At 42.1% G+C, this 20,573-nt stretch overlaps 1 pseudogene; it reads left to right on the top strand.

The window, feature by feature from the left end:
• The first annotated feature begins 3,016 nt into the window (after positions 1-3,016).
• LOC124005984 overlaps positions 3,017-20,573 on the top strand; it is a 46,323-nt pseudogene continuing 28,766 nt past the window's right edge.

The following is a 20,573-nucleotide window of genomic DNA, read 5'->3' as shown; positions in this document are numbered from 1 at the left end:
TCTACTGTTTTCTGAAGATCTGGTACTTCTGTCCCCAACCAAGGAGGGCCTATAGCAGCACCTAGATATTCTGCACAGATTCTGTCAGACCTGGGCCCTGACAGTAAATCTCAGTAAGACAAAAAATAATGGTCTTCCAAAAAATGTCCAGTTCCCAGGACCATGACACCATGGCATCTAGACACCGTTGCCCGAGAAAACTATACGTTGCACAGAAAACTATACATCTCTCGGCCTAAGGTCACTTCCACAAAGCTGTGAACGATCTGAGAGACAAGGCAAGAAGAGCCTTCTATGCCATCAAAAGGACCATACAATTCGATATACCAATTAGGATCTGGCTAAAAATACTTGAATCAGTTATAAAACCCATTGCCCTTTATGGTTGTGAGGTCTGGGGTCCGCTCATCAACCAAGAATTCACAAAATGGGACAAACACCAAATTGAGACTCCGCATGCAGAATTCTGCAAAAAATATCCTCTGTTACAACGTAAAACACCAAGTAATGCAGGCAGAGCAGAATTAGGCCGATACCCCATAATTATTGAAATGCAGAAAAGAGACGTTAAATTCTACAACAACCTAAATTGAAGTGATTCCCAAACCTTCCATAACAAAGCAATCACCTACAGAGAGATGAACCTGGAGAAGAGTCCCCTAAGCAAGCTGGTAACACACTTGCTTTGGAAAGAAAACAATAAAAAAATTTATATAAAATAGAAAAGTGTATTTTGGCCTGGGCTCTGTTCACAAACAGACCCTACAGAGCCCCAGGACAGCAACACAATTAGATCCAAACAAATCACGAGAAAAACTAAAAGATAATTACTTAACACATTGGAAAGAATTAACAAAAAAACAGAGCAAACTAGAATGCTATTTGGCCATAAACAGAGAGTACACAGTGGCAGAATACCTGACCACTGTGACTGACTCAAACTTAAGGAACACTTTGACTATGTACAGACTCAGTGAGCATAGCCTTGCTATTGAGAAAGGCCGCCGTAGGCAGACATGGCTCTCAAGAGAAGACAGGCTATGTGCTCACTGCCCACAAAATGAGGTGGAAACCGACCTGTACTTCCTAACCTCCTGCCCAATGTATGACCATATTAGAGACACATATTTCCCTCAGATTACACAGATCCACAAAGAATTCAAAAACAAACCTAATTTTGACACACTCCCATATCTACTGGGTGAAATACCACAGACCACAGTATGCCATCACAGCAGCAAGATTTGTGTTCTTCAACCAGTGAAGAACAAACACCATAGTAAAATACAACTCAAATTCGTGTTTATTTATTTTCCCTTTTGTACTTTAACCATTTGTACATCGTTACAACACCGTACATATATATAATATGACATTTGAAATGTCTTTATTATTTTGGAACTTCTGTCAGTGTAATATTTACTCTATTTTTTTTGTTTACTTCCCTTTTGTTTGTGATCTACTTCACTTGCTTTGGCAATGTTAAGAAATGTTTTCCATACCAATAAAGCCCTTAAATTTATATAATTTACTAATGCATGACTATAGTGTATTCATAATGTATGAAGGCTTAAATAGTTGATTCGTCATTTATTAAGGAATAACTATAGTTTATTCATCATTTATTAAGGAATAACTATAGTTTATTCATCATTTATTAAGGAATAACTATAGTTTATTCATCATTTATTAAGGAATAACTATAGTTTATTCATCATTTATTAAGGAATAACTATAGAATAACTATAGTTTATTCATCATTTATTAAGGAATAACTATAGTTTATTCATCATTTATTAAGGAATAACTATAGTTTATTCATCATTTACTAAGGAATAACTATAGTTTATTCATCATTTATTAAGGAATAACTATAGTTTATTCATCATTTATTAAGGAATAACTATAGTTTATTCATCATTTACTAAGGAATAACTATAGTTTATTCATCATTTATTCATTTATTAAGGCATAACTATAGTTTATTCATCATTTCCCAAGACATGACTATAGTTTATTAATCATTTATTAAGGAATAACTATAGTTTATTCATCATTTACTAAGGAATAACTATAGTTTATTCATCATTTACTAAGGAATAACTATAGTTTATTCATCATTTATTAAGGAATAACTATAGTTTATTCATCATTTATTAAGGAATAACTATAGTTTATTCATCATTTATTAAGGAATAACTATAGTTTATTCATCATTTATTAAGGAATAACTATAGTTTATTCATCATTTATTAAGAAATAACTAGTTTATTCATCATTTATTAAGTAGTTTATTCATCATTTATTAAGGAATAACTATAGTTTATTCATCATTTATTCATTTATTAAGGCATAACTATAGTTTATTCATCATTTCCATTTATTAAGACATGACTATAGTTTATTAATCATTTATTAAGGAATAACTATAGTTTATTCATCATTTACTAAGGAATAACTATAGTTTATTCATCATTTATTAAGGAATAACTATAGTTTATTCATCATTTATTAAGGAATAACTATAGTTTATTCATCATTTACTAAGGAATAACTATAGTTTATTCATCATTTATTAAGGAATAACTATAGTTTATTCATCATTTATTAAGGAATAACTATAGTTTATTCATCATTTATTAAGGAATAACTATAGTTTATTCATCATTTATTAAGGAATAACTATAGTTTATTCATCATTTATTCATTTATTAAGGCATAACTATAGTTTATTCATCATTTCCCAAGACATGACTATAGTTTATTAATCATTTACTAAGGCATGACAATACAATGGCATTTCAATTGCTATAACAATGAAACGGAACAAGTTTCCCGACACAAAAACACTCCAGATTAGTCTCAAATCTAAATCACAGTCGTAAGAATAGTTGATTAAACGTTGCTGTAGATAAAGTTCTCCCCACTAGAGAAGAGGGATGTGGTCTCTGTAAAGGCTCTCTGTCCCAGTGAATGATCCCAAGCCCTGCCCATTCCGAGGTTCAGATCACATGAGTCAGAGTCGGATGTCCTGCCTGGAGTGTAGAACCAAGTCAGCTTCAACTTTACAACAGTGAGAAGGCAATGATTTACAATGCGCGCTGTCACTCCTGTTTCATGGCAAAATCGGTCAACTCTCGAAAGTTAATCTGTGCAGTTATTTGAGTTTCGCTCAAGATAAGTTTTTAGCTGTTCTCTTTGTGTTTCTTTTTGGAAAAGTTACCGATACAGTTGGGTAGATATGCACGTTGTTATATTAGCTAGTGTGTCTTTCCGAAACAGCAGAAAGAAGAGTACACTTTTCGGAGATTACAATAGTTAGCCATATTGTTGGGAGAAAATACATTCACAATAATTGAACAACTTCATCGAAGTTACTTTTGGAAGAATTTACTTTTGGAAGTTGGATGATTTGAGGTTTCAAGTTTCGTTCTGAAGAAAACGTTGCATTGATTTTGGCTCTTTGAATCTTTTAGAGACATTTTTTCTCGGGCAAATAGGTTTTGTATTGTTTTTGGAATAACCATGGATCCCAGCCAGCACAACCCTCCAGCCGGTCACCAGATAGTCCATGTCCGGGGAGACACGGAGACTGATCTGGAGGCCCTTTTCAACGCTGTTATGAACCCGAAAAACACAATCGTCCCCGCCTCCGTCCCCATGAGGATGAGAAAGCTACCCGATTCCTTCTTCAAACCGCCTGAGCCAAAGTCCCACTCCAGACAAGTAAGACGTTAGAGACCACCCTCACACACACAACCACCTACTAGGCCCCCGACGCTTTACTGACGAGTAGAGGAAAACCTTTTGTGTCGTTTTACTCTTACGCACACTTGTTACTATTCGGGAGTGTCCTACAACTCCAGACAAAAGCGGGAGGTTTAAAACATATTTAATAGTCGCCAAAGTTCAGGAGCATGTCTTTAACTAATTCAACTGATTGAGAAGTTCTTCTATTTCCTAAATACAGACCAATCAACAACTGAGCATGGTAACCTTTGAGGGAGTTGTTGATTAATGTTTAAAGTGTTATTACTATAGTAGTGCGTGCTGTGTGCATGGATTACTGTATTATACTTTTACAAATAGTTATTTGAAGTTAGTACACAAGTTGCATCAAGTTGTAGTTGCAAAAGTGATATGGGTTATTTTATAATAAATCTGTATTTTTTTACGTTGCATAAATAAGCTTATTAAAATACAGTACCACTATAAAATATACATTATTCATTTTAAGATTGATTAAAGGTGTAACGTTTGATGTTTCTAAATTTGAACAAAATGTCTGTGATCAAAAAATGGACTGTAATAATTACTTCAATAGCAACAGATACATTTGTGTAGAAGTGGATGCTGCCAGCGAGGTTTGTCAAACAATGTAGCGGTTACAAAATCATATACTGGTTTTTGAATCACTCAATCCTATTGACAATTTCTTCTTTTTAGTTTCTGATGTTTGGTAAAAGAGTTGAGCTAACAGTGTGCATTCGCGGTTTGACGGTGTGCATTCGGGGTTTGACTTGCAGACTTGTCGGGGAATGGCTGTCGGGACAGTTGTTTTCCCTGATTCGCTGTAGCAGCATGCGGCAGCACCCCTCTCCTCCTATGCCTTTATGAGCAGCACCATCAAACGTCTCCTACTTGTTATTCATGTTTATTCAAGCTCATGCCCCATCATGTTTATTCTTATTGCATGGAACAACTGCTTCTTTATTACATTCTTTACTCTTTACAAAACTTGGCTATACTTCATTACAAGAATGACTTTGAAGTGAGTAGTGACCTACATGTAGTTTAACTATAATTGTGACTACATTTCACAGTAGCTTGGTGGTAGTTCACTAGTTAATAGCCTTTTTGTTGTTGCCATGGAGTGGTAGAGCTAACTACTGGAACTACAAACCACTTTTTCTTCTCCTTCTCCTGCCTAATTATCACTTGAAACATTCTTGTTGTGTTTAATAGACTACATTATACATTCTGTTAAAATATAACCCCAAAAGTTATCTCTTCTTTAATTTTTTTGTCTGTGACATGTTAGATTTACATATGATAATTTTTCACAAAGTAGTTTGGATGTAGTGGACTACTTTTTCAAAGTAACTATAGTTCAGCGTCTGCTAAATGACTTAAATGTAAATGTTCAGTAAACCGTATTTTTGTTATTGGCTTTAGGGGCGGCAGGTTGCCGTGAGGTTAGAGTATTGGGCCAGTAACCAAAAGGCTGCTGGTTCGAATAGCCGAGCTGACAAGGTGAAACATCTGTCCATGTGCCCGTGAGCAAGGCACTTAACCCTAATTGCTCCAGGGACACTGTACAACGGTGACCGTGGCTGTGACCCCACTCCCTGTGGTTGTCTCAGGGGTAGTTGGGATATGCAAGAAACACCTTTCCATTACACACGGTGTGTAACAAGACAATATTAAAGTATATTAATAGTAACTTCTTCCAGTGTGAGGGAACTGGTAGCTTGGTAAACTGTATTCAGAGTAGCTTTCCCAATACTCGTAGCTTGGTAACTGTATTCAGAGTAGCTTTCCCAACACTGGTAGCTTGGTAAACTGTATTCAGAGTAGCTTTCCCAACACTGGTAGCTTGGTAAACTGTATTCAGAGTAGCTTTCCCAACACTGGTAGCTTGGTAAACTGTATTCAGAGTAGCTTTCCCAACACTGGTAGCTTGGTAAACTGTATTCAGAGTAGCTTTCCCAACACTGGTAGCTTGGTAAACTGTATTCAGAGTAGCTTTCCCAACACTGGTAGCTTGGTAACTGTATTCAGAGTAGCTTTCCCAACACTGGTAGCTTGGTAAACTGTATTCAGAGTAGCTTTCCCAACACTGGTAGCTTGGTAAACTGTATTCAGAGTAGCTTTCCCAACACTGGTAGCTTGGTAAACTGTATTCAGAGTAGCTTTCCCAACACTGGTAGCTTGGTAAACTGTATTCAGAGTAGCTTTCCCAACACTGGTAGCTTGGTAACTGTATTCAGAGTAGCTTTCCCAACACTGGTAGCTTGGTAAACTGTATTCAGAGTAGCTTTCCCAACACTGGTAGCTTGGTAAACTGTATTCAGAGTAGCTTTCCCAACACTGGTAGCTTGGTAAACTGTATTCAGAGTAGCTTTCCCAACACTGGTAGCTTGTTAAACTGTATTCTCCTCTCTTTCCCTTCTCTCTCCCCTCTTCCCCTCCTCTCCCCCTCCTCATCCCGCCTCATCTCCTCTCCTTCCTACCTCCACCCAGGCTAGCACAGATGCAGTAACGGCTGGTGCCCTCGCCCCCCACCATGTGCGTGCCCACTCATCTCCGGCCTCTCTACAGCTAGGGGCAGTGTCACCCCTGTTGGGCATGGTCCCCGCGGGCGCGCCTCCATCAAACCTCCGACAGTCGTCCTATGAGATCCCAGATGACATGCCCCTGCCCCCGGGTTGGGAGGTGGCTCAGACCCCCTCTGGACAGAGATACTTCCTCAAGTAAGTTTAAAAACAACACGTTAATAACACACTATGTAGGCTGCATCCTTTCTGGTTGTATCACCGCCTGGTGCGGCAACTGCACTGCCCACAACCACAGGGCTCTCCATCAAAGCAGGGATCGAGAGACTGAAAAACAGCTACTATCTCAAGGCCATCAGACTGTTAAACGGCCATCACCAGCTGTTGTTGTGAATTGTTAGATATTACTGCACTGTTGGAGCTAGAAACACAAGCATTTAGTTAGATATTACTGCACTGTTGGAGCTAGAAACACAAGCATTTAGTTAGATATTACTGTACTGTTGGAGCTAGAAACACAAGCATTTAGTTAGATACTACTGTACTGTTGGAGCTAGAAACACAAGTATTTAGTTAGATACTACTGTTGGAGCTAGGAACACAAGCATTTAGTTAGATACTACTACACTGTTGGAGCTAGAAACACAAGCATTTAGTTAGATACTACTACACTGTTGGAGCTAGGAACACAAGCATTTAGTTAGATACTACTGTACTGTTGGAGCTAGAAACACAAGCATTTAGTTAGATATTATTGCACTGTTGGAGCTAGAAACACAAGCATTTAGTTAGATACTACTGTACTGTTGGAGCTAGAAACACAAGCATTTAGTTAGATATTACTGCACTGTTGGAGCTAGAAACACAAGCATTTAGTTAGATATTACTGCACTGTTGGAGCTAGGAACACAAGCATTTAGTTAGATACTACTGTTGGAGCTAGGAACACAAGCATTTAGTTAGATATTACTGTTGGAGCTAGGAACACAAGCATTTAGTTAGATATTACTGCACTGTTGGAGCTAGAAACACAAGCATTTAGTTAGATACTACTGTTGGAGCTAGGAACACAAGCATTTAGTTAGATACTACTGTTGGAGCTAGGAACACAAGCATTTAGTTAGATACTACTGTTGGAGCTAGGAACACAAGCATTTAGTTAGATATTACTGCACTGTTGGAGCTAGAAACACAAGCATTTAGTTAGATACTACTGCACTGTTGGAGCTAGGAACACAAGCATTTAGTTAGATACTACTGCACTGTTGGAGCTAGAAACACAAGCATTTAGTTAGATATTACTGCACTGTTGGAGCTAGGAACACAAGCATTTAGTTAGATACTACTGCATTGTTGGAGCTAGAAACACAAGCATTTAGTTAGATACTATTGCATTGTTGGAGCTAGAAACACAAGCATTTAGTTAGATACTACTGCATTGTTGGAGCTAGAAACACAAGCATTTAGTTAGATATTACTGCACTGTTGGAGCTAGAAACACAAGCATTTAGTTAGATACTACTGCACTGTTGGAGCTAGAAACACAAGCATTTAGTTAGATATTACTGCACTGTTGGAGCTAGGAACACAAGCATTTAGTTAGATATTACTGCACTGTTGGAGCTAGAAACACAAGCATTTAGTTAGATACTACTGCACTGTTGGAGCTAGAAACACAAGCATTTAGTTAGATATTACTGCACTGTTGGAGCTAGGAACACAAGCATTTAGTTAGATACTACTGCATTGTTGGAGCTAGAAACACAAGCATTTAGTTAGATATTACTGCACTGTTGGAGCTAGAAACACAAGCATTTAGTTAGATACTACTGCACTGTTGGAGCTAGAAACACAAGCATTTAGTTAGATATTACTGCACTGTTGGAGCTAGAAACACAAGCATTTAGTTAGATACTACTGCACTGTTGGAGCTAGAAACACAAGCATTTAGTTAGATATTACTGCACTGTTGGAGCTAGAAACACAAGCATTTAGTTAGATACTACTGCACTGTTGGAGCTAGAAACACAAGCATTTAGTTAGATACTAATACACTGTTGGAGCTATAAACACAAGCATTTAGTTAGATACTACTGCACTGTTGGAGCTAGAAACACAAGCATTTAGTTAGATACTACTGCACTGTTGGAGCTAGAAACACAAGCATTTAGTTAGATATTACTGTTGGAGTTAGGAACACAAGCATTTAGTTAGATACTACTGCACTGTTGGAGCTAGGAACACAAGCATTTAGTTAGATACTACTGCACTGTTGGAGTTAGGAACACAAGCATTTAGTTAGATACTACTGCACTGTTGGAGCTAGGAACACAAGCATTTAGTTAGATATTATTGTTGGAGTTAGGAACACAAGCATTTAGTTGGATACTACTGCACTGTTGGAGCTAGGAACACAAGCATTTAGTTAGATATTACTGCACTGTTGGAGCTAGGAACACAAGCATTTAGTTAGATATTACTGCACTGTTGGAGCTAGAAACAAAAGCATTTAGTTAGATATTACTAGAAACACAAGCATTTAGTTAGATACTACTGCACTGTTGGAGCTAGAAACACAAGCATTTAGTTAGATATTACTGTTGGAGTTAGGAACACAAGCATTTAGTTAGATACTACTGCACTGTTGGAGCTAGGAACACAAGCATTTAGTTAGATACTACTGCACTGTTGGAGTTAGGAACACAAGCATTTAGTTAGATACTACTGCACTGTTGGAGCTAGGAACACAAGCATTTAGTTAGATACTACTGCACTGTTGGAGCTAGAAACACAAGCATTTAGTTAGATACTACTGTTGGAGTTAGGAACACAAGCATTTAGTTAGATATTACTGTACTGTTGGAGCTAGAAACACAAGCATTTAATTAGATATTACTGCACGATTGGAGCTAGAAACACAAGCATTTAGTTAGATATTACTGTTGGAGTTAGGAACACAAGCATTTAGTTAGATACTACTGCACTGTTGGAGCTAGAAACACAAGCATTTAGTTAGATATTACTGCACTGTTGGAGCTAGGTACACAAGCATTTAGTTAGATATTACTGCACTGTTGGAGCTAGAAACACAAGCATTTAGTTAGATACTACTGTTGGAGTTAGGAACACAAGCATTTAGTTAGATACTACTGCACTGTTGGAGCTAGAAACACAAGCATTTAGTTAGATATTACTGCACTGTTGGAGCTAGGAACACAAGCATTTAGTTAGATATTACTGCACTGTTGGAGCTAGGAACACAAGCATTTAGCTAGATATTACTGTTGGAGTTAGGAACACAAGCATTTAGTTAGATATTACTGTTGGAGTTAGGAACACAAGCATTTAGTTAGATATTACTGTTGGAGTTAGGAACCCAAGCATTTAGTTAGATACTACTGCACTGTTGGAGCTAAGGGAGGAGCAGGCAGGAAGGGAGGAGCAGGCAGGAAGGGAGGAGTAGGAAGGAAGGGAGGAGTAGGAAGGAAGGGAGGAGCAGGCAGGAAGGGAGGAGCAGACAGGAAGGGAGGAGCAGGCAGGAAGGGAGGAGCAGGCAGGAAGGGAGGAGCAGACAGGAAGGGAGGAGAAGACAGGAAGGGAGGAGCAGACAGGAAGGGAGGAGCAGACAGGAAGGGAGGAGAAGACAGGAAGGGAGGAGCAGACAGGAAGGGAGGAGAAGACAGGAAGGGAGGAGCAGGAAGGAAGGGAGGAGCAGGAAGGAAGGGAGGAGCAGGCAGGAAGGGAGGAGCAGGCAGGAAGGGAGGAGCAGGCAGGAAGGGAGGAGTAGGAAGGAAGGGAGGAGTAGGAAGGAAGGGAGGAGCAGGCAGGAAGGGAGGAGCAGACAGGAAGGGAGGAGCAGGAAGGGAGGGAGGAGCAGACAGGAAGGGAGGTGCAGGCAGGAAGGGAGGAGCAGACAGGAAGGTAGGAGCAGACAGGAAGGGAGGAGTAGGAAGGAAGGGAGGAGCAGGCAGGAAGGGAGGAGAAGAAAGGAAGGGAGGAGCAGACAGGAAGGGAGGAGCAGACAGGAAGGGAGGAGCAGGCAGGAAGGGAGGAGCAGACAGGAAGGGAGGAGCAGACAGGAAGGGAGTAGAGGCAGGAAGGGAGGAGTATGAAGGAAGGGAGGAGAAGACAGGAAGGGAGGAGCAGGAAGGAAGGGAGGAGCAGACAGGAAGGGAGGAGAAGACAGGAAGGGAGGAGCAGACAGGAAGGGAGGAGAAGACAGGAAGGGAGGAGCAGGAAGGAAGGGAGGAGCAGGAAGGAAGGGAGGAGCAGACAGGAAGGGAGAAGGCAGGAAGGGAGGAGCAGACAGGATGGGAGGATCAGACAGGAAGGGAGGAGCAGACAGGAAGGGAGGAGCAGGCAGGAAGGGAGGAGTAGGAAGGAAGGGAGGAGCAGGCAGGAAGGGAGGAGCAGACAGCAAGGGAGGAGCAGACAGGAAGGGAGGAGCAGACAGGAAGGGAGGAGCAGGCAGGAAGGGAGGAGAATACAGGAAGGGAGGAGCAGACAGGAAGGGAGGAGCAGACTGGAAGGGAGTACAGGCAGGAAGGGAAGAGTATGAAGGAAGGGAGGAGAAGATAGGAAGGGAGGAGCAGGAAGGAAGGGGGGGGAAGACAGGAAGGGAGGAGCAGACAGGAAGGGAGGAGCAGACAGGAAGGGAGTAGAGGCAGGAAGGGAGGAGCAGACAGGAAGGGAGGAGAAGACAGGAAGGGAGTAGAGGCAGGAAGGGAGGAGTAGGAAGGAAGGGAGGAGAAGACAGGAAGGGAGGAGCAGGAAGGAAGGGAGGAGCAGACAGGAAGGGAGGAGAAGACAGGAAGGGCGGAGAAGACAGGAAGGGAGGAGCAGGGAGCTGTATTGTGATCCTGTCTCTACTCTATAAAAGCTCAAACACACCTGTAGGATTGTCAAATGTTTGCCTGCCAACAGTACTTTGCACCTCTGAACAATGTCGGCATTCAACCAATCTTTTTTGTGTTCATACAGCAAAGACCTTGAAAGAGTCAGCCTTGTTAAAATACTCCAACCAAGATGGTGAAAGTAGCATTGATTGGCAGTGTTGACCATATGCGTTGCTTAGTCATGCTATTTTAAAGAAGGCCTTAGTTGATACTAGCCAGATGGCTACAGCTAGATAACTACCTAGCAAGATGACGAAGAAACATTTTAATTCACTTTCTATAATAATAATAATTATTATTATAACCCCATACTGCCAGTGCCAGACCATAGACAAATGTTTAGCTAGCTAACATTACCATATTTACCAGCTAGCACAGCATCCTAGCTAGCTAGCTAAGTATGGTGCTCGGCAACTATCCATTGTGATTTAATTATGTCAATACAGTGGTTAGCTAGCTTGTGTCAGGACCCGGTTTCGAACCCGGGTCTCCGGAGTGAGAAACAGTCACTTAACCAACTGAGCCACGAATAGTCGGCAGAACCCAGAAGATGAGGCAGACACAGCAGTACTTGAGACGGTGTATTTAATTAAGTAAAAAGTGAAGTTCTTCAGGAAAACATGTAACTCCACAACCTCAAGAGGAATTCCACAAGAACAAAGGTAATCCTCCAAGACAAAAATGTAAATCCACAAGGTGGAAGGTATAGCACAAAAAGCCTCAAAAGATACTCAAAAACAAACAAAGAAGAACAAAAAACAGAATTCCACAAGAGACTCCACCGGGATCAACAAGAGTTCTCAGAGTACTAGGGCTGGTGCTAACATACAAACACAGAGCCAAGAACTGAGGGAAACAAAGGGTTTAAATACAATCAGGGGAAACGAGGCACAGGTGCAAATAATAATGGGGATCAAGGGAAAACAAAAGGTCAAAAGGCACAATGGGGGCATCTAGTGACCAAAAACCAGAACAACCCTGGCCAAATCCTGACAGCTTGGAGGAAGTATTTAGTGTTGTGTGCATTGCATCTCTGTACTTAGCTAGCTACCATCCCATAGCCTACATAGCCTATGAATTGTGACTGACTCATGACATTTAGCCAAAGACAGTACAGTTTGTTAGATAGGTAGAAACTGATCACACTTGTAGGAAATGTCATGGCGACGTTCGCTAGCTAAGCTAATGCCCGGAAACACGCCATCAGAGGTACGTTCAGTTCGCTTTAATGTTTGCTATGTTCCGCAAAACGTTCTTGTGTGTTCTTGAACAGGGGGTCTGTTTGCTACCGTTTGGTGTGGCGAGGTGTGACTTGATACAATGAGTGACGTATTTAAAGGGATTGGCCATGCTGACAGCGTTCCCCAACCCACAACCCAACTCCTCCCAGTTTTTCAACTGGTCATTCATTACTGAACGCATCCCTGATCTAACGGTTGTCTCGCGCTGTTCAATCAAAGGCACTCCTTTGATAACAAGTTGTTTTCACGAAAACGTGTCAGTTTGTCATCTTCAAGAGGTTGGATTACTAAGATGTTCAACTAGATAATGACTCTATAGTCTATATAGTCTATATCTATAGTCGATTGTATTTAACAACTAAGGAAGACCTTCTCCCTGACTCCCCAAACCTCGGCCTGGGCCTGGTCCGCTTGGTCTGCCTGGTCCGCCTGGTCCGCTTGGTCTGCTTGGTCCGCCTGGTCTGCTTGGTCCGCCTGGTCCGCTTGGTCCGTCTGGTCCGCTTGGTCCGCTTGGTCCGCCTGGTCCGTCTGGTCCGCCTGGTCTTCTTGGTCCGCCTGGTCTGCCTGGTCCACCTGGTCTGCTTGGTCCGCCTGGTCCGCTTGGTCCGCCTGGTTCGCTTGGTCCGCCTGGTCCACCTGGTCCGCCTGGTCCACCTGGTCCGCCTGGTTCGCTTGGTCCGCCTGGTCCACCTGGTCCGCCTGGTTCGCTTGGTCCGCCTGGTCCACCTGGTTCGCTTGGTCTGCCTGGTCCGCCTGGTCCGCCTGGTCCGCTTGGTCCGCTTTGACGCGTTCCTAGAAGTCTGGTGATGTTGCGCCTCTGGGCTTAGAAACTCTGTGATTTAACCTTGGATTAGTGGAGAAAATGCCCTCTTTTTCCTTTTTGTTGTCACTCCTGTTGGTTCCCCATGTCGGAGTTCATGCTCTCTGATTGGCTCAAAGTCAAGTTGTTGGCTACCAGGATCGAAAACGATGTCACGGGTGCAGACCTATTGGTCGCGGGTGGCAGGTTTTTGGGCTACTATTAAATTGCACCACGGCCCACGTAAAAATAGAGATATAGAGATATTAACTGTAACCTGCTGCTGCTGACGAGTGAGTGTGAGACTACTGTTTACCAGCAGACTATTTAGATTGGTCACTATGGAGACTCCTATTTACCAGCAGACTATTTAGATTGGTCATTATGGAGACTCCTGTTTACCAGCAGACTATTTAGATTGGTCACTATGGAGACTCTACTGTTTACCAGCAGACTATTTAGATTGGTCATTATGGAGACTACTGTTTACCAGCAGACTATTTAGATTGGTCATTATGGAGACTACTGTTTACCAGCAGACTATTTAGATTGGTCATTATGGAGACTACTGTTTACCAGCAGACTATTTAGATTGGTCATTATGGAAACTACTGTTTACCAGCAGACTATTTAGATTGGTCACTATGGAGACTCCTGTTTACCAGAAGACTATTTAGATTGGTCACTATGGAGACTCCTGTTTACCAGTAGACTATTTAGATTGGTTATTATGGAGACTACTGTTTACCAGTTGTAGGTAGACTATTTAGATTGGTCATTATGGAGACTACTGTTTACCAGTGGTAGGTAGACTATTTAGATTGGTCATTATGGAGACTACTGTTTACCAGTGGTAGGTAGATGTCACGTTCTGACCTTAGTTCCTTGGATTTATCTTTGTTTTAGTATGGTCAGGACGTGATTTGGGTGGTTTGTCTATGTTCCCTTTTCTATGTTGTGTTTTGCGTTTGGCCTGGTATGGTTCTCAATCAGAGGCAGGTGTCGTTAGTTGTCTCTGATTGAGAATCATACTTAGGTAGCCTTTTCCCACTTGTGTTTCGTGGGTGTTTATTTTCTGTGTGTTCCACATGGAACTGTTTCCTGGGTGTTTATTTTCTGTGTGTTCCACACGGAACTGTTTCCTGGGTGTTTATTTTCTGTGTCTGTGTGTTCCACACGGAACTGTTTCCTGGGTGTTTATTTTCTGTGTGTTCCACACGGAACTGTTTCCTGGGTGTTTATTTTCTGTGTGTTCCACACAGAACTGTTTCGGTTGGTTATTTCACGTGTCCTTTATTGTTTTGTTTCAGTGTTCACTTGTTTTAATAAAGAGCATGAACACGTACCACGCTGCGCCTTCGTCCTCCGATCCTTACCACTTTTCCTCGTCAGAGGAAGACAGCCGTTACAGTAGACTATTTGGATTGGTCTTTACGGGAGACTCCTGTTTACAATAAAACATATTAACTGATATAACGGCTACAAAGCATTGGAAAATGACTTTAGGCGCACTAGAGCTCTTTAGATAAATGATCTCAGAGGTGGTTTAAAGTCAACTACATTCAAATGTCGACTTTTCTTATGGATAACCGCATCAAGTGTGTTGTACTCAGTTGGAGCCCTGCGAGAGTAGAACTTTTGAAATGGAAGTTACGGAACTGCCTCGCGTGCTTCTGTTATGGGAAAATGTCCACAATTAAAAGGACATTACATGTGGAGAATCATAGGCTACATTGGCATCTGTTGCCTATTAATTTATATACCATTCCAGGCTACAGCAGCGTAACATTTTATACAATAAATATGTTGAAATGACGATATAGCTGGCAAACAGATTTAATACATAGCATTTGACTGGGTTTTTATTTGTGGCCTCGTGTTATTATGCCCTTGTTAATGGCCATGTTTAGTTAATGTCAAGGCTCAGGATAAGACCCAGATGCAGACTGTATTACAGAAGCAGGGGGCAGGCAAACGACAGGTTGAGATTCCCTGTCAAATGTATCTATAGCACATACAAAATGTATTTACATTTGTAAAGTGACTGTTCCACTGGATGTCATAAGGTGAATGCACCAATTTGTAAGTCGCTCTGGATAAGAGCGTCTGCTAAATGACTTAAATGTAATGTAATGTATAAACTGTGTGGTTTGAGCCCTGAATGCTGATTGGTTGAACGCCATGGTATATCAGACTGTGTACCATGGGAATGACAAAAACATGACTTTTTACTATTCTAATTACATTGCTAACCAGTTTATAATAGCAATAACGCACCTCAGGGGTTTGTGGTATATGTCCAATATACCACGGCTAAGGGCTGTGTTTAAAGAGCAGCCTTTATCCGTGGTATATTGGATATATACCACACCTCCTCTGGACTTATTGTTTAGTCATAGAAGTCCAAACAAGTTAAATCCATTGATCTGGAGAGTTTAATAAGGGGGATTTATCTTTTCTCTGATGACGTATTCTTAAACATACAATAATTATTATTTGGGAAGGAAAACCATATTTAGCTTCTTAGCCTACGTCGTTAAAAATGACGTCGATATACCTTCTTAATTCGCTCGATAACGTTATGGAAAAAGTGTCTCTTGGATAAATGTGTCAACTCCTCTCTTGCTGAGATAGTTTTTTTTGGGCTAGTTTTTAGGCCTTGTGGGTAGGTTTTCAGAGGTCATTGGGCTAGTTTTCAGGCCTTGCGGGTAGGTTTTCAGAGGTCGTTGGGCTAGTTTTCAGGCCTTGCGGGTAGGTTTTCAGAGGTCATTGGGCTAGTTTTCAGGCCTTGTGGGTAGGTTTTCAGAGGTCATTGGGATAGTTTTCAGCCCTTGCGGGTAGGTTTTCAGAGGTCATTGGGCTAGTTTTCAGGCCTTGAGGGTAGGTTTTCAGAGGTCATTGAGCTAGTTTTCAGCCCTTGCGGGTAGGTTTTCAGAGGTCATTGGGCTAGTTTTCAGGCCTTGAGAGTAGGTTTTCAGAGGTCATTGGGCTAGTTTTCAGGCCTTGCGGGTAGGTTTTCAGAGGTCATTGGGCTAGTTTTCAGGCCTTGCGGGTAGGTTTTCAGAGGTCATTGGGCTAGTTTTCAGGCCTTGCGGGTAGGTTTTCAGAGGTCATTGGGCTAGTTTTCAGGCCTTGAGGGTAGGTTTTCAGAGGTCATTGGGCTAGTTTTCAGGCCTTGTGGGTAGGTTTTCAGAGGTCATTGGGCTAGTTTTCAGGCCTTGTGGGTAGGTTTTCAGAGGTCATTGGGCTAGTTTTCAGGCCTTGTGGGTAGGTTTTCAGAGGTCATTGGGCTAGTTTTCAGGCCTTGTGGGTAGGTTTTCAGAGGTCATTGGGCTAGTTTTCAGGCCTTGAGGGTAGGTTTTCAGAGGTAGGTTTTCAGAGGTCATTGGGCTAGTTTTCAGGCCTTGAGGGTAGGTTTTCAGAGGTCATTGGGCTAGTTTTCAGAGGCCTTGCGGGTAGGTTTTCAGAGGTCATTGGGCTAGTTTTCAGGCCGGGTAGGTTTTGTCATTGGGTCAGGCCTTGTGGGGTTTTCAGAGGTCAGGCCTTTGGGTAGGCTTGGGTTTTCAGGCCTTGTGGGTAGATTTTCAGAGGTCATTGGGCTAGTTTTCAGGCCTTGTGGGTAGGTTTTCAGAGGTCATTGGGCTAGTTTTCAGGCCTTGTGGGTAGGTGTTCAGAGGTCATTGGGCTAAACATTTTAGCTGGACCTGGCAACACTGTTGGCCACTGACAAGTATTGCAATTCTACAAGTAGAAATGGCAGGTTTGTTGCTGCTTGGTCAGCACGCAGCAGGAACGACCTCCTACTGTTATAAGTACTTATTGGCAGTCTATCGGCAGGGAGCTTCTCGGTCTGTTTTATGCTTAAGGCAGGGACGTGTAGAGAGAGGTGTGTGGTCTGAATAACTGTCAGCAGAAATGGCCTATTTACAATATCTATTACAGGCTGATGATGTTGAGATGTGTTGCTTTCCACTCTTTGTTTCTTTCTGTCATTGTACAGACGGAAAACTCAGCATGGAGCCTCATGTTTGTGTAGTTTTGTTGTTTTCAGATCCTACAGCTATGTTTTAACTCTGGAATATGTCCCAATTGGCACCCTATTCCCTTTATAGTGCACTACTTTTGACCAGAAGTAGTGCATTAAATACATAACAGGGTGCCATTTGGGACATATTCTCTGTTTCGTAACGTTATAATAAACTTGTAAATTCCAGTGTGGAAGAAAATACAGTAGTTCAGTTTGTGGGGTTCCCTCCCTAAAGGGAAGCTCTATATAGTAGTTCAGTTTGTGGGGTTCCCTCCCTAAAGGGAAGCTCTATACAGTAGTTCAGTTTGTGGGGTTCCCTCCCTAAAGGGAAGCTCTATATAGTAGTTCAGTTTGTGGGGTTTCCTCCCTAAAGGGAAGCTCTATACAGTAGTTCAGTTTGTGGGATTTCCTCCCTAAAGGGAAGCTCTATACAGTAGTTCAGTCTGTGGGGTTCCCTCCCTAAAGGGAAGCTCTATACAGTAGTTCAGTTTGTGGGGTTCTCTCCCTAAAGGGACACTCTATACAGTAGTATACAGTACTACTCTTTTTTGATTCCATTTTCCATGAACGTTTTTAAAAAGTTCATGAAAGTTTCATGACAGTTATTTGTTCATTTCGTTCAGTGATGGACTCTTCTCTTCTCTCTGTGCAGCCATCTGGACCAGTCGACCACCTGGCTGGACCCTCGTAAGGCCCTCCTACAGATGAACCAGGCCCCTCCCACCAGCCCAGTACCAGTCCAGCAGCAGAACATCATGAGCCCAGCTAGTGGTCAGGACACACACACACACACACACACACACACACACACACACACACACACACACACACACACACACACACACACACACACACACACACACACACACACACACACACACACACACACACGCAGCTGACAACATAGGGGGTTCTTTTGGAGCATTCAAGGGCTTAAATCAAATCAAATCAAATGTATTTATATAGCCCTTCGTACATCAGCTGATATCTCAAAGTGCTGTACAGAAACTACACCTGCATTGCTTGCTGTTTGGGGTTTTAGGTTGGGTTTCTGTACAGCACTTTGAGAAATCAGCTGATGTACGAAGGGCTTTATAAATACATTTGATTTGATCTGATTTGAAACAGCAAGCAATGCAGGTGTAGAAGCACGGTGGCTAGGAAAAACTCCCTAGAAAGGCCAAAACCTAGGAAGAAACCTAGAGAGGAACCAGGCTATGTGGGGTGGAGATTATAACAGAACATGGCCAAGATGTTCATAAATGACCAGCATGGTCAAATAATAATAATCACAGGCAGAACAGTTGAAACTGGAGCAGCAGCACAGTCAGGTGAGAGAGAGAGAGAGAGAGAGAGAGAGAGAGAGAGAGAGAGAGAGAGAGAGAGAGAGAGAGGCAGGCAGGCCACCACTAGAGGGATATCTTCAACCACCAACTTACCATCCTGAGACAAGGCCGAGTATAGCCCACAAAGACCTCCGCCATGGCACAACCCAAGGGGGGGGCGCCAACCCACACAGGAAGATCACATCAGTGACTCAACCCATTCAAGTGACGCACCCCTCCTAGGGACAGTATGAAAGAGCCCTAGTAAGCTAGTGACTCAGCCCCTGTAATAGGGTTAGAGGCAGAGAATCACAGTGGAAAGAGGCGAACCGGCCAGGCAGAGACAGCAAGGGCGGTTCGTTGCTCCAGAGCCTTTCCGTTCACCTTCCCACTCCTGGGCCAGACTACACTCAATCATATGACCCACTGAAGAGATGAGTCTTCAATAAAGACTTAAAGGTTGAGACTGAGTCTGTGTCTCTAACAAGGGGAGGCAGACCATTCCATAAAAAGGGAGCTCTAGAGGAGAAGGCCTTGCCTCCAGCTGTTTGCTTAGAAATTCTAGGGACAGTAAGGAGGCCTGCTTCTTGTGACCGTAACGAACATGTAGGTATGTATGGCAGGACCAAATCGGAAAGATAGGTAGGAGCAAACCCATGTAATGCTTTGTATGTTAGCAGTAAAACCTTGAAATCAGCCCTTGCCTTAACAGGAAGCCAGTGTAGGGAGGCTAGCACTGGAGTAATATGATCAATTTATTTGGTTCTAGTCAGGATTCTAGCAGCCGTATTTAGCACTAACTGAAGTTTATTTAGTGCTTTATCTGGGTAGCCGGAAAGTAGAGCATTGCAGTAGTCTAACCTAGAAGTAACAAAAGCATGGATTAATTTTTCTGCGTAATTTTTGGACAGAAAGTTTCTGATTTTTGCAATGTTTGGGGCTTCACCATGTTTCATTGAAATGTACAGATGTGTGTTGATCAGTGGTATCAAAAGCAGCTCTAAGGTCTAGGAGCACGAGGACAGATGCAGAGCCTCGGTCTGACGCCATTAAAAGGCCATTTACCACCTTCACAAGTGCAGTCTCAGTGCTATGATGGGGTCTAAAACCAGACTGAAGCATTTCGTATACATTGTTTGTCTTCAGAAAGGCAGTGAGTTGCTGCGCAACAGTTTTTTCTAACATTTATGAGAGGAATGGAAGATTCGATAAAGGCTGATAGTTTTTATATTTTCTGGGTCAAGGTTTGGCTTTTTCAAGAGAGGCTTTATTACTGCCACTTTTAGTGAGTTTGGTACACATCCAGTGGATAGAGAGCCGTTTATTATGTTCAACATAGGAGGGCCAAGCACAGGAAGCAGCTCTTTCAGTAGTTTAGTTGGAATAGGGTCCAGTATGCAGCTTGAAGGTTTAGAGGCCATGATTATTTTCATCATTGTGTCAAGAGATATAGTACTAAAACACTTGAGCGTCTCTCTTGATCCTAGGTCCTGGCAGAGTTGTGCAGACTCAGGACAACTGAGCTTTAGAGGAATACGCAGATTTAAAGAGGAGTCCGTAATTTGCATTCTAATGATCATGATCTTTTCCTCAAAGAAGTTCATGAATTTATTACTGCTGAAGTGAAAGCCATCCTCTCTTGGAGAATGCTGCTTTTTAGTTAGCTTTGCGACAGTATCAAAAATACATTTCGGATTGTTCTTATTATCTTCAATTAAGTTGGCAAAATAGGATGATCGAGTAGCAGTCAGGGCTCTTCGGTACTGCACGGTACTGTCTTTCTAAGCTAGTCGGAAGACTTCCAGTTTGGTGTGGCGCCATTTCCGTTACAATTTTCTCGAAGCTTGCTTCAGAGCACGGGTATTTTCTGTATACCAGGGAGCTAGTTTCTTATGAGAAATGTTTTAGGGGTGCAACTGCATCTAGGGTATTGCGCAACATTAAATTGAGTTCCTCAGTTAGGTGGTTAACTGATTGTTGTCCTCTGACGTCCTTGGGTAGGCAGAGGGAG

Source organism: Oncorhynchus gorbuscha, linkage group LG19 (genome assembly GCF_021184085.1).
Source record: "Oncorhynchus gorbuscha isolate QuinsamMale2020 ecotype Even-year linkage group LG19, OgorEven_v1.0, whole genome shotgun sequence".
Lineage (NCBI taxonomy): Eukaryota > Metazoa > Chordata > Actinopteri > Salmoniformes > Salmonidae > Oncorhynchus > Oncorhynchus gorbuscha.
The sequence above is the reverse complement of the archived record's forward strand: the minus strand, read 5'-3'. Positions and strand labels throughout refer to the sequence as shown.